This window comes from Heterocephalus glaber, unplaced genomic scaffold (genome assembly GCF_053883595.1).
Source record: "Heterocephalus glaber isolate CG9 unplaced genomic scaffold, H.glaber_assembly_v1.0 deba00001733, whole genome shotgun sequence".
Lineage (NCBI taxonomy): Eukaryota > Metazoa > Chordata > Mammalia > Rodentia > Bathyergidae > Heterocephalus > Heterocephalus glaber.
In genome coordinates this window covers 10,421,035-10,434,411 of record NW_028258444.1, presented here as the reverse complement: position 1 = coordinate 10,434,411, position 13,377 = coordinate 10,421,035, and positions in this window count along the sequence as shown.

Sequence of the window (13,377 nt, the reverse complement as noted above, 5' to 3'; positions counted from 1 at the left end):
AAATGACTGTGACCTCCAGAGTGCTAAGGATATGTTGTTTTAATCCACCAAGTTTGTAGCTACTTGTTTCAGCATCCATAAGAAACTTGAGAAAGCCCTATTAACTGGCTAAATATTTTGAAGACTGGATGGTTATGAAACTGACTATACACAGCTGAAGATATTTTTTTTTACTTTACATTTTTATATCCTCTCACATTGATTCAGGTATACTTACTTACCTCAAAAAGAAGGAGCTAATAATTTTGCTTTGCATTTATTGTAGAATGTAGTCTATAAAATATATTTACACGTCAAATACCCAGTCTTCCCACAAAAGCATAAAGTAGTAAATTATACTTCTAATCACCAATATCCATCCCTTTGAAGCTAGGCAGAGCCTTGTGACTTTCTTTTAGTTATGAAAACTGGCAGATGTCTTATGTGTCTGTTCCATGCAGAAGCTGTGGGATGCCATGTGTGTTTTTCCTTCTTCAGCAGTTACAGGCAGTGCTACATGTCCCTGAGTATGGCTAATAATGGGGCACAGAGACCAGCTGACCACCATGGACATATGGGAGTAGATGTATTAGTCAGTGTTTTGTTACTATAACGAAATTCCGGACACGGGCTACTTACAAAGAAAAGGAGGTTTATTTAGTTCACAGTTTTGGAAGCTCAAAGTCTAAGATAGAGCATGGTGAGGAGCTGCAGGGGGATGGCTTAACCTCTGGCAGCACATCATGGTGGAAACACATGTGCATCGAAGAGCTTATGCTGCCAAACAGGATGTCAGAGAAAGAGTGTGGGGCCTGACAATCCCTCCCAAGGGCACATATACCCTTGGTGACCTAAACACCTCCTGGCAAACCCCACCTCTTAAAGGTTAATGATCCTTACTATTTCCAGTGCCACCCTGGGGACCAAGACTTTAATTACAATGGCCCCTTGAAGGACACAATTCACATTGAAACCTTACCGGTGGGAAACACATGCAAAACAATAAAAATTTTGTTTTATGCACAGATTTGAGGACTCTATGGCTATAGCACAATTAATAGGGAGAAATAGGCTTTCTTATCCCCAAATAATTTCAGTTGTTATTCTAGAATCCTTAGTCCTTCTCTCAGTTGAAAGAGATGCTGCCAATATTCCCCCCCTTCAAATTCCCCTTCCTAGCCATGACCACCCTCCTGCCTGTGTTCAACAGTTTCTCCTTTTACTCTTGAACCCCTGTGATACCCTTCCCTTATAACCCCACAATCAGCTCCTTTTCACAATCCCTCCTGTCAATGGCTGTAGATCCCTCTTCAGAACATGCTGCAAACACACAAGTCCCTGGGCATACCCCACCACCAGCAGATGAACTATCTTATCCCATCCCAACTTCTCTACCACGTAGCTGTGGCCCTCAGTTTCAGTTCCATCATCCTTTGTATCATAGTATTTCCTCTCTACTTCAGCCATGCAAGTCTCCTCCCCATCGATGAACCCTGTTATGCGCCTTTAGTTTTCACTTCTGTCTTTAACACATTATTTATTATCTTGTTATGTTTAATCCTAGCAATTGGATATCATCCAGCCCTGGTAATATTTTAAATTTCATTTGAAATATTAGATAAAGCTTTTCTAGTTAATATATTTTTGGCTAGGTAAGAAAGGAGAGAGCTGCTCTGCAGATCAAACCCTTTCTGGACTTGGAGCAATTTATCAGTCTTATGTGTGGATGGCCCTCTCGTTTCATGGAATCACAGTGCATAAAGACATGATTCATCAGAGCTGCCACAAATTATCACTATGCTTAATTTATTCTGAATCTAATTCTCTATTTATGTGTCCAAATGACAAATGCTAAACACGGGGAAGAAAAAAGTCTACGTTCAATAAATTGAAATATGATTTGTTATATACCTTGTGAAGTTTAGTGGCCTTTAGCTAAAGAGTCTATTTTTGGTGGAACAAAGGGCTTAATTATTATAACCAGCACCATTTTAACATTATCCTCCCTTTAAAATATTGCAGTTAAAAATTTCAGTCCAAGAAATTACATATTTGTTAAAAAAAAGAAGGCTACCTCTGAGGCTTGCATTAAGGATGATAAAAACTAGCCATCAAAAACCATTTCAATTTTATGAAAAATAAAACTGAGTGCGATGTTTCTGCCTGAAAGCTCAGATGATCTTTAGGGGAAATTAGTGATGTTGCTAATAGTGGTTCTAATTTATAAGGCATCTAGAAAGAGGCAATGAAAGAGGCAATGAAAGAGGCAAAAATAAGATAAATAATCCTTAAAGTGGAACAATTAAATCAGTTGTGACAAAATCACCAGATAATGTTCCTAGACTCCGAAAGACAATGTCTTTCTTTGTTAATTAGAGATAATCTACATTTTATGAGATATAATTATTTACCCGGCAGTTGTGTATTTTCTGTAAATATAAAATGAATGCATTTCCAGATGGACTTCTATTTAAAAGGGAAGGGGCTTAGGTGATCATTTCTCATTTCTCTAGGTATAACTTTGATAATCTTTCAGCTCTCCATTATTTCCTTTTTCAAAATTAAACCACACATACAAACCATGTACATCAAAGCTCAAACTAGTGCAATATATTTTTTATTTGGTATAGATATTAAACTACTTGTTTATGCATATAGCTGAATGTAAATGAGAAATGAAAGAAATGTGACAAGCAGTTCTCTCAGTGCAGTTGGATCCCTCTCCATAATACTTATGCCTGGTTCAGACCTTATGAAATGAATATTATATATTGTGAATTTAACAGATGTTGAATGTGTTGCTGTTACCTCATTTACATATACAGATTAAAATGTTTCACTTTGCTATGCACGAGCTTGATCTCTTAATTTTGATGATCTCAAACTGTTTTTATTAGGTCTAAAAGAAAAAAGTCAGTTATTTCATAAAGAATTTCTTTCACATAATATGCATCTATTCATACACAGGATAAATTTTAAATGTACATATTGCTTTATTCTCTGTCCCTTTATGGGAATTCAAAATGATAATGTTAGAGCTTTCTTGATTCATATTGCTTTAAAATTCATGCAAATGGGCATAAATACTGGTTTTGTACTTTTGTTTAGCATTTTCATGAATATTTATTCATACATAAGTAAATATTTCTCACTTTCAAATTTCTTTTCTTCTTTCTGAGAAATTAACAGGCCAAGAAACCATAAGCAAAATGAAATATCTAGACTCAATCGCATTTACTGTATTGGGGAATAAAGAGCAGCGTTCTAGTATTACCCTCCTTTCTCCAAGCTGTAATCACCATAAGAAAAACAATAAGGGCTTCCCTTATAATGTTTGACTCCAGATCTTCAGCTGGTTTCTCAGGTCTGAGGAATCCTGGTACCCGCTCCTCCCCAGCCCCAGTTGTCTCTCCCTGGCTGCTTCCCTAACACAGAGTCTTGATGATGCACACATTTGCCTCTTTTTTTCTTATTCTTCAAAGCCTCTCAGTTCTTGCAGGTAAAAGGAAAATTGGTAAGTGTGAGAGCTCTTTCAGATATCTTTTGATTGCTCTTTTCAAAGATTCAGAAAGTACTCTTTCAGTTTCTGACTATTTAAAAGAACATGGACTAAATGCCCCAAGAAGTGGGTGGAATCAGTGCAGGAGTTTACAGTGGGACTGTATCCTGTGCCTTCTCAAAAATACCAAGGCATTTGCTCTGTAATATCACATGGCTTTTCTTATATGAGAAATCCAAAATATAAAAAAATAGGAACATAAAAGATAGATAATGGGAAAGCCACCCCAGCTCTGAGGAGGAGGTGAGCCTTCCAGGCCACTGTACCACTGCCCCCAGCACCAAGGAGCAGAGCCACCCCCAGAGCTGAGGAGGTGAGCCATATAGGCATGAGCAGCACACCCCCCCCCACCCTGTTGAAATGAGAAGACACATAAATAAGTCTCAAAACCAGACTTCCAGATCATCTAAAGCAACCACAAAGAGAATCAAGATGGAACAATCTGACAACCACCTGGACTCCCTGAACTAGCAACAAAAGACGATCTGGAAAAAATGATATCAGAAATAATTTTTCAGATAACAGCAGAGATTGTGCCCATAGTGCAAGATATGATTAATAAATCTAGAGAAGACACAGATGAAAAAATAAAGGGGCTTAGGAACATGATAGAATCCCAACATAGAAAACAAATGGAATCCATAAAACAGATGCAAACATTTCCAGGAGATTAAAAACTCCACTGAAAGTTTATGAAGCAGAATGAGCCAATGTGAGGGCAGAATTTCAGATATAGAAGATAAGATTGCAAATAGAGACCAGGAAAAGAAAAATTTAAAAAAAATAGTAAGGGACCATGAGAAATCAATCCAGCAGATGCTAGATGATGCAAAGAAGAATAACATAAGACTGATTGGAGTCAATGAAGAAACAGGAGAGAGTGCAGATGACATAAAAGATAGATAATGGGACATAGGGAGCTATGTCTTTTGGAAAAGAGAAGAGGATGGAGGTTAAATGATGCTTTAGGCCATGAAAATTCTGAGAGAAAATGTGCTGAAGTAGGAATGAATATATTGGGCAACAGATAATAGCATAAGTTCTGGAATGAAGGATTTGTTTAGTAGGAAATAATAGGGAAAAATAGGTAGGGGAAAGATCATAGAAGGGCTCAACTCCAAGAATTCAGACTTAATGTGTGTTCCACTCAAACTGTGTTCCAGTGCCATGAGATCTTAATCATGATCTGCACAGAATGGTTCCAGTGGCAAAAGCATTTGTAAAGTACTCTGCTTCTCTTTTAGATAGTTACAGTGCATTTTAGCACAGAAAGAGCTCTAAGAAATGCTGTAATAGAGACCTGCGAAGTATTGTTAAGCCCAGAATTTCTCAAACTTGACCATGGAGCCTTTACACCCCCCTCCCTCACCCTCCAGAATACTTTTTGCTTTAGAAAAACCGCTGTCCCAGGAAAAAAGCTGTTTTTGCACAATAAGAGTTTTGTGGGAGTTCAAGAAAGAAATTATTGCCCTATACAGATCAGAATCTATAGAGTAGGAGACATGTTATTCTAGAACCATTTGACATACCAGTCATTTTTTTCTTTTAGCATTTTTGTTATAGAAGTTTGAAGTCTAAATATTAATGAATCAAGATATATTTATGACACATTTATGGCAAAGCAATGGGTCTAGGTGCTATGTAAAATACATATACAGATAAGAATCAGCCACTTCCCATAATAAGCTTACATGGACTTGGTAAGACAACTTTGTAAGTAACCATTATATAAAGAAGAATATAATATGTGAAAATACAAGTATCAGCCAAGTCTTTGTGGAATGAAGAGGTCACAGAGAAGATCGACTTTTCTCAGGAAGAGAACTGGAATGAGAATACGGCTCCATAAGAAACCAGGAGTACCCCTGGTGGACAAGAGTCAGTGAAGTGATAATCTGGTTTTGATCACAAAGACATTCAAACTAATGACCCAAATTTTAATCTAAGAGTTGTTGAGCTTCACCCACATAGCACTGGCCAACCTTTAACTGTTCAGATATTTACATAAAATCTGGCTGTCTAGCATCTATTGCAAATAAGACGTGGGAGATGTAACTTGGAGCTAGGTAGAAACCTCTTCTTTAGATAGGGTGTGTGGGTGCTAGCTTGCCACCATTTCCAACTTAATCCACTGTCATAGGACCAAGTATCTGATGCCTTTTTTTTGGTTTTACCTAGGTGTACCGCTGTGTTTCCTAGGAGACACAAATGTGGAAAGTGAAATTTTGCATGTATCCATGTTTCCATCAAATGTGGGAAAACAAAAGAGAGGCCACATGGTCCATGAGTTTCAATACTAATGGGTCTGTCTATGTTATTGTGGGAGATAAGAATATTCTCATATACTTGCTATTGTATGAAACATGTCTGTGAAAAGAATATAATATAAGAGACAACTTTGTTCATTTATATTATCTGCCTCATCCCGGAGCCATTCATGTTTTGAATTATGATATAAAAGGACACAAAAAAGAGCTTTTAGGAAGTCAAAAAATAGGAGGGTTTCTAAAGAGAAGAATTAGGAAGATCAAGTGGGTTAAGGACTGAAAAGTGGTCAATTAGTCTTGAATATTTGGGGCCATTTGATGATACATGTAAAATAATCATATAGTGTCTAGCACATTATAGGGATTCATTACATTATGTATATATGCATATATATACAAATATTTACATATAATTTTATAAATCTAAATAGTAATGTCCTCCCAGTGTTCTATTAAAAGCCATTTTCAGTAAATTTATTTAAGAAAAACTGTTTCCATTATTGGGAAAACTATGTATTATTGGGCTAAGAAACTGAGGCTGAAGGAGACTAAATGACTAAGTCAAAGCCTATAAGAAATATATTGGCAGAGCTGAAATTTGTAGTAGAGCAGAGGTTGGCAAAACATCATCTGTTAGCTAAATCCACTTAGCAGTGTGTTTTATAAATAGCTTTATTGGAATACACCTGTTCATTAGTACTGTCTATGGCTGCCTCCATGCTACAATGGCAGAGTCCAGTAGTTGTCACAGAGACAAGATGGCTCACAAAGTATAAAATATTTACCTCAGACATTTTAGGAGAAAGTTTGTTAACCTCTGGTCTAGAGTAGACTGGAGCAGGAATGAGGTATAGTAGACAAACTTTGGTATAAGCCTTATCACCACCAATTTTCAGTGAGGCCTCAAGTGAGTCAACCACCCTGAACATTAGTTTATTGTGTATACAAATCCTAAATTTTAACATGATTAACCACTTTGGTGCATATTTAGCACATATTTATATTTGCAGCAGACATCTGAATATTATATCCCTAGGAGCAAAACTTTACACTGAATAGGAGTGGTTATAAAAATTAATTTTCAGTTTCTGCTTTGCCATTCACTTCTGTATGTGTTTTACTGCTGGCTTATATCTTAAAGATTCTCTTGGGTACTACCAGCATGTTGAGATACTCCCAAATATTGCCATTCCTCATCTAAAACTCTGTTAAGACTGAGCCTCTAGCCTTCTTCCTGTATTTGCAGCTTTCTCTGGAGACTGTTCCCAGGATGGCCCTGGGGGATCAGAGAGAGGCGTTATCTCAAAGTCAAATCAATCTGTGGCAAATGAATGGCAAAGGAGATTGATGGACTCGCTCCTTATTGTACATAATAACCCAGTGATTTGCAGTTTTCATTCAAAGGGGAGAAGTCTGTGAGATTGGAAGACTCCACACACTCTGATAATTTTTCTGTAGAACAGATTTATTGTTCTGTCTTTGCTTCTTTTCTGGACCAATGAGATTGGAAGTTATGTCCTGGATTTAAGACTGTTTAAAATTATCTGAATTTAGGACAATAGCCCCTTCTTTCACAATTTATTATAAATAAATTTGCACAACATCAAGGTTAGGTGCAAATTGATTTAGGTCATTTGTTTCTTTGAAATCAAATTGGAAAAGAAAAATTTGAGTCCCAGCTTTGTCACTACCAGTGTGACCTTAGCTAAGTTACTGTGTTCCTCTCAATTTCCTGATAGGTATGATGGAGACAAAAAAATAGTAGTTTTCTCATATGTTTATTGTAAAATTTAAATGCAAGAATGCATGTACGGTGCTTAGCAAAATATCTAACATAGAACAAGTACTCAATAAATTCTAGGCTACAACATATTTTCTCAATTCTTCAAGACTTGACATCGCTGCAATGACTAATTTCCTTTTCATGTTCACCTGGGAGAAGTGACCAGACAGTATATTCTTGGCTAATACAGCAAGATGAAGAGAATTGAGCATGTTTAGTTTTTAACCAACAAAGTCCAGGCTGAAAACACCTTCACCTTCTCTGCCATTACAGTGATAAACAGTGACCTTTTGCTTCTATACTGCATAAATACCTGAAAAGGTAAGTGTAGAAAATCAGAAAATTCATTGTTTTAAGTAATTTTTCAAGATTTTCAAAATTCTGTAATTTGGACTCTCTTAACCAGTGTTCCATCGAATAGCTTTCTGGGTATCCATGAACCTCTTGAAGCTTTATGAAACATTTTCTGTATACATTTATTTTCTGGGGAGAAGTTTTATAGCTTTAATGAGATTCTCACTGTGGTTTTTGATCTGTAGATCAAAGGTAAAATTCTACGCAGTATCAGAGGGACGAGGAAGTGCTGAGAGCTTGGGATTTTGTGAGAATATAGCCATTGCCAAGAACTTCACACTTCACAATTCTTTAAATCTTTTCTTTTTAGGTAAAACTAATGAAAAAGCACTTTATCATATGTAAAAGGCAAGAAAACTGCTTAATAAAAAAATAATTACATATTTGTGGCACCAGTGAACCAGCTAAGTACATTTAGGGTGACAATTCTGAGGAAGGAAAGCTAATTCATTATGATCTAATAGCACTTTACAATAGATGCTTACCAAACTAGATAATAAAACATAATCAGTAGAAACCTTTTAGATGCTAAAGCTGAATTCTACAAAAGAAGTACTCATTATTTAATGATTGTGCATCCTGTTCAATTAACTATCACTACTCTCACAGAGAGACACCTGGGCCAACGCCCTCAGTGTTTTGTTCGAAAGTCTTACTCCTTCTATCTGGGCTTGCTGTGAATGTACACAAACCGGGAGGAAAGGCTACTTTTTATCCTGAAAAAGTCCCAAGCTTACAGTGCTGGTGAGAGGGTTGGGAACTGAGGTAGGGCTGGTGGGGTGTTTCTTTCAAAGAACTGCTCTCCAGCCTAGCCCTCCTCACTCCCTGCAGCTGTCCTGGAAGGTGTCACTGTTATCCTTGAAGAGCGGCTAGCATCCTTTGCTTGAGTGTCCTCTGTCCTGATGGTCTTCTCTGGGCCAAACCCTCTATAATAGAGGGAAAATAAATGCAATTATCTTGGGGTCTGATAGTTCTCAAAAAAGCAATACATTATTTATTTCTTATACTATAATAGACAAACCTGTTCTCCAGTTTTGGGATGCTGGAATCTCCTTCTGGAGATGGTTTCTAGGTTCTGTCTGTCCTGAGCAAAGAACTAGCCAAGATAAGCACAAACAGTAACAAAGTTTTATTAAAGGCAGGAAATGAAACAGGCTCTGCAGAGCAAGTTTGGGCCAAGTAAAATTAGAAAAAGAAGTACACTGTACAGCATGAAGGTAGCCCAGCATGCAAGGGAGATCACAGTGGCAAAGTCTCAGTGAGGACTGTCCTTTTTATATCACCCACTCCTCAGGCTGACATGAGGTCATCCTATCAAAAACCTGCTGGTGTTCTTCTGAGAAGTCCACATGCAGGGCTTTGGGAATTGTGCTGTGAGTGTATTCCAAGATCTTGACATGCTTCCTTTCCCAGGAGGCACACACCCTACCTTCCTGTCTCATACATATTGGTCAGAATCTTGAACTACATATTAGAAGCAGTTGTTAATGGTTTAGGTCTCTCAAAAGGTGAACATTCCATGTGACCCTCTCACTGTCTCCCAGTGGGAAGAACTCACCTTCTTTTTGGTAAACTCTATTGTGCCCACACAGAAAGAAATTCCTCTCTTTTGGTCTCTTTGTGTTCTACAAAGTTGAGTCTCAATGTCAAGGCTTAAATTGTATAAGTTAAAGTGAATTTGCATGCTCCAGTTCCAGGTCAGTCTCTTCCACAATGCCCTACAGTTGATCATCTCAGTTTTACTGCAAAGCAAGTACATCTTGCCCTGTTTCTATGGATTTGCTCATTATATAAAGGTAAAATTCTCCCATTTGGTCTTGTTTCTAGCAAAGCAATCCCATCACCATTATTGTGTTAACAGTATTGTCACTAGACAGGGGCCAAGGAAGTTTCTGAAGCTAAAATAAGGAACTCAACCCACCCTACCCAAGGAATAGGTTCACAGGTTCACTGACGCCCTTTGATGGGAGTCAGAAAACCTCCAAATGGTCTATGTTTAGGGTTGATTAAGTTCCTCATCTCAGCTTTAGGAAACTTCTTAGTCTCAGTCTGGTGATGCTATCACAGAAAACTAATTTTCAGGATGGGTCAGTAAGAGGCATGGGAAGGGTTTACTGGGGAGAAATTTAAGAAGTACTCAAAGAAATAGGGTGTGGGCCCTCAAGACAGAGAGGTGCTACAGTTTGGAGCTGGAAACATTTATGTGTTTTTGGTACTTGAAATCTTTGGAATTTGTCAATCTATAGTTTGGTCTTGGTTTGGGGGGTGGGGGAGGATGGCTCATCAACAGAAAGCTAATGGTCCACTAATATTGGAAAGCCCATTTTCCAGGTGTGAAGATGGTTATCCACAGGAGAAAGAGGACTGTTTGCAAGTAAAGAGGGAATGGCCAAATGTATTTCCAGGTAAAAGAGAATTGCCCAGGCTTCTTCTGTTCTGGGAGAAGACAAAGAAAAGAAAGAGTTTTAGGGCTGGGTATTTAGCTCAGTGGTTGCGTGGCCTGCCTTGCAAGCACAAGGTCCTGAGTTCGATCCCTGGTACCAAAAAAAAAAAACAAAACGAAAGAATTTTCAAACCTAGGCTGGTGTTCTGAAACTGCACTTTTCACTTTTAAAAATTATGATTTTCCCGATGTTACCATGTGGTAGAGCCAACAGATAGATTCCAGGCCTTTGTGTCTGGCAAGCAAACAATTGCAAAGTGTATACCCATAGTTATTGAAAATCACAAGCAGAGAAATTATGCAGGGACAACAGAAAAGGTACACAGCACACTACACAGACAAATCAGGCTTTGAGGCTCAACAGCAATAGAGAAATTGGGAGGGCACAGGAGCAAAAACATGGTTGAGGTTTGGGCTTTGGTGTAGGGTCATATAGAAAGGTCCTAGGGTGCCGCCTGAGCTCAAGTGGGTGGAGAGCAGTGATTTTCTCAGCCCCCATTGTTCTACCTGTTCTATTCCCCGCCGAGAGACCTAGTCCCTGAAAATTTTTTTTTAAATAATGTATAACTTTATTATCATTCACTAAACACACACATATACAAAAATTAAAATTATTCAAAGAAAAGCAATGCAAGGAAAAACCCCCTACAATAATATTCGAATATAATAGAACTAAACCAAAGCAAAACTGAAAAGTACTTAAGCATTTTTCCATATAATTTTTAAAAAATCTCAACCATTAACAAGACATCAGAAGATATGATTTGTTTTAGAAATATTTTCAAAACTAATATTGAACAAATAGTGGTCTGGAGAAAAAATTCTAATTAACTAGTAGACTCCACATAGGTCAAATATTTTTTTGATTTAAATGTCAATACAGTCATGTGACACATGATGGAAATATAATCTGGGAAATATGTTATTAGGCAATTTCATCCATGTGTATTGCAAAGTACCACACAGAGTGCCAACTTCTAAGTGCAAACTGAGAAGGTATATGTCAATCATCTGGGTTGGCCCCTTGATATTATCCAAATATGCAGTTAAACACGGGATACATGAGGCTACCACTGGCATAGCAGCACACTGTTTTACACTAAACTCTTTTGTATAAGTCAGATTATGCTCTAAAGGATGAAAAGCACAGCATGTTATGATAAGTACCTAAAAGAGTAACAGTCATTTATCACACTATTGAGTACTGTGTACTATACATAGTTGTATGTGCTTCTTCCGGAAACATACCCTCCTCTCCTTTGCTCTCAGTGACTCTTTCTTCCCAACCCATGGATGAGCTCCAGCCTAGTCTCTATCTACAGCTCTTTCTATAGTTTTAAACACAATCTATATATGGATTCTTTCCAGATTCTAGCCTGTAGCTCTGATCCCTCCCCTTCCCCTCCCCCTCCTGCGACCCCTACCCCTTTGAACCTTTTCTTTGTATTTCAAATTATCCATTATGCATAAAATCCATTAATCATTTTAATCCTTAATTACACTTTCAGTTTCTCACACTAGAGAAACTATTCGGTATTTACACGTGTGTTCTATTTATTTCACTTAAGAGTATGGCCTCAATATGCATCCATTTAGCTATAAATGTCTCTAGTTTCTCATTCTTTATAGCTGGGTAGTATTTCATTTTATAAAAATACCCCACATTTTCTTTATCCAGTTTCCAATTGATGGGCACTTTGGTTGTTTCCAAGCTTTAGCTATTACAAACTGTGTTGCTATAAACATGGGTGCACGTATATCACTGTAGTATGATTCTAATTCTTTTGGGAAGATACACAGCAGGGGGATAGCTGGGTAAAATGGGACCTCTAAGCCTAGTTCTTTGAGGTATCTCCATACTGATTTCCACAGTGGTTGCATCAGTCTGCACTCCCACCAAAAATAGGGAGGGGTTCCTTTCTCCCCACATCCATGCCAGCATTTGTTACTGGATGCTTTCTTTATAACAGCCATTCTTTCTGGGGTGAGGTGGAATCTCAGTGTTGTTTTCATCTGCATCTCTCAAATAACCAGTGATGTTGAACATTTTTTCATATATTTATTGGCTGCTTTTACTTCTTTGTCTGAGAAATGTCTGTTCATTTCAGATCCCCACTTTTGAATTGGGTATTTGAATTGGGAGGTCTGATATTTTTCAGTTCTTTATATATTCTAGATAGTAGTCCTTTGTCTAAGGTGCAGGTGCTGAAAATTTTTTCCCACATAGTAGGTTGTCTCTTAACTCTTTTGGTGGTTTCTCTTGCAGTGCAGAAGCTTTTTAATAAGATGAAATCCCAGTTGTTGATTCTTTGTGCTAGTTCCCATGCTACTGAGGTCTTGTTCATAAAGTCTTTTCCTATGCCAATGTCATTGAGAGTTCTACCTAACTTATCTTCCAGCAAGTTTAATATTTCTATCTTAATATTTAGATCTTTAATCCACTTTGATCTTAGTTTAGTGCATGGTGGTAGATATGGGTCTAGTTTCAATCTTTGGCAGGTTGAAATCCAGTTTTTCCAACAGCATTTATTAAATAGGCTATCTTTCCTCCAATGAGGATGGTTGACTCCTTTGTCAAAGATGAGTTGGCTGAGTGTATCTGTAGTTGTTTCTGCATCTTCTAAACTATTCCATTGATCCTTGGGTCTGTTTCTTTGCAAGTACCATGCTGTTTTTATCACAGTAGCTTTGTAGTATAGTCTCAAATTGGGGATTGTGATACCCCCAGCCATGTCTCTGTTGCTTAGAATTGCTTTTGCTATTCTAGGTCTCTTCTGGTTCCAAATGAATTTTTGGATTGTTTTCTCTAGTTCTGTGAAATATGGATGGAATTTCAATTGGCATTGCATGAAATCTATATAGTAGTTTTGGAAGTATGGCCATTTTCACAATATTGAGTCTTCCTACCCAGGATCAAGGGATGTCTTTCCATTTTCTTATATACTCCTTGATCTCCTTTTTCAGAGTTCTATAGTTTTTAGTGTAGAGATCT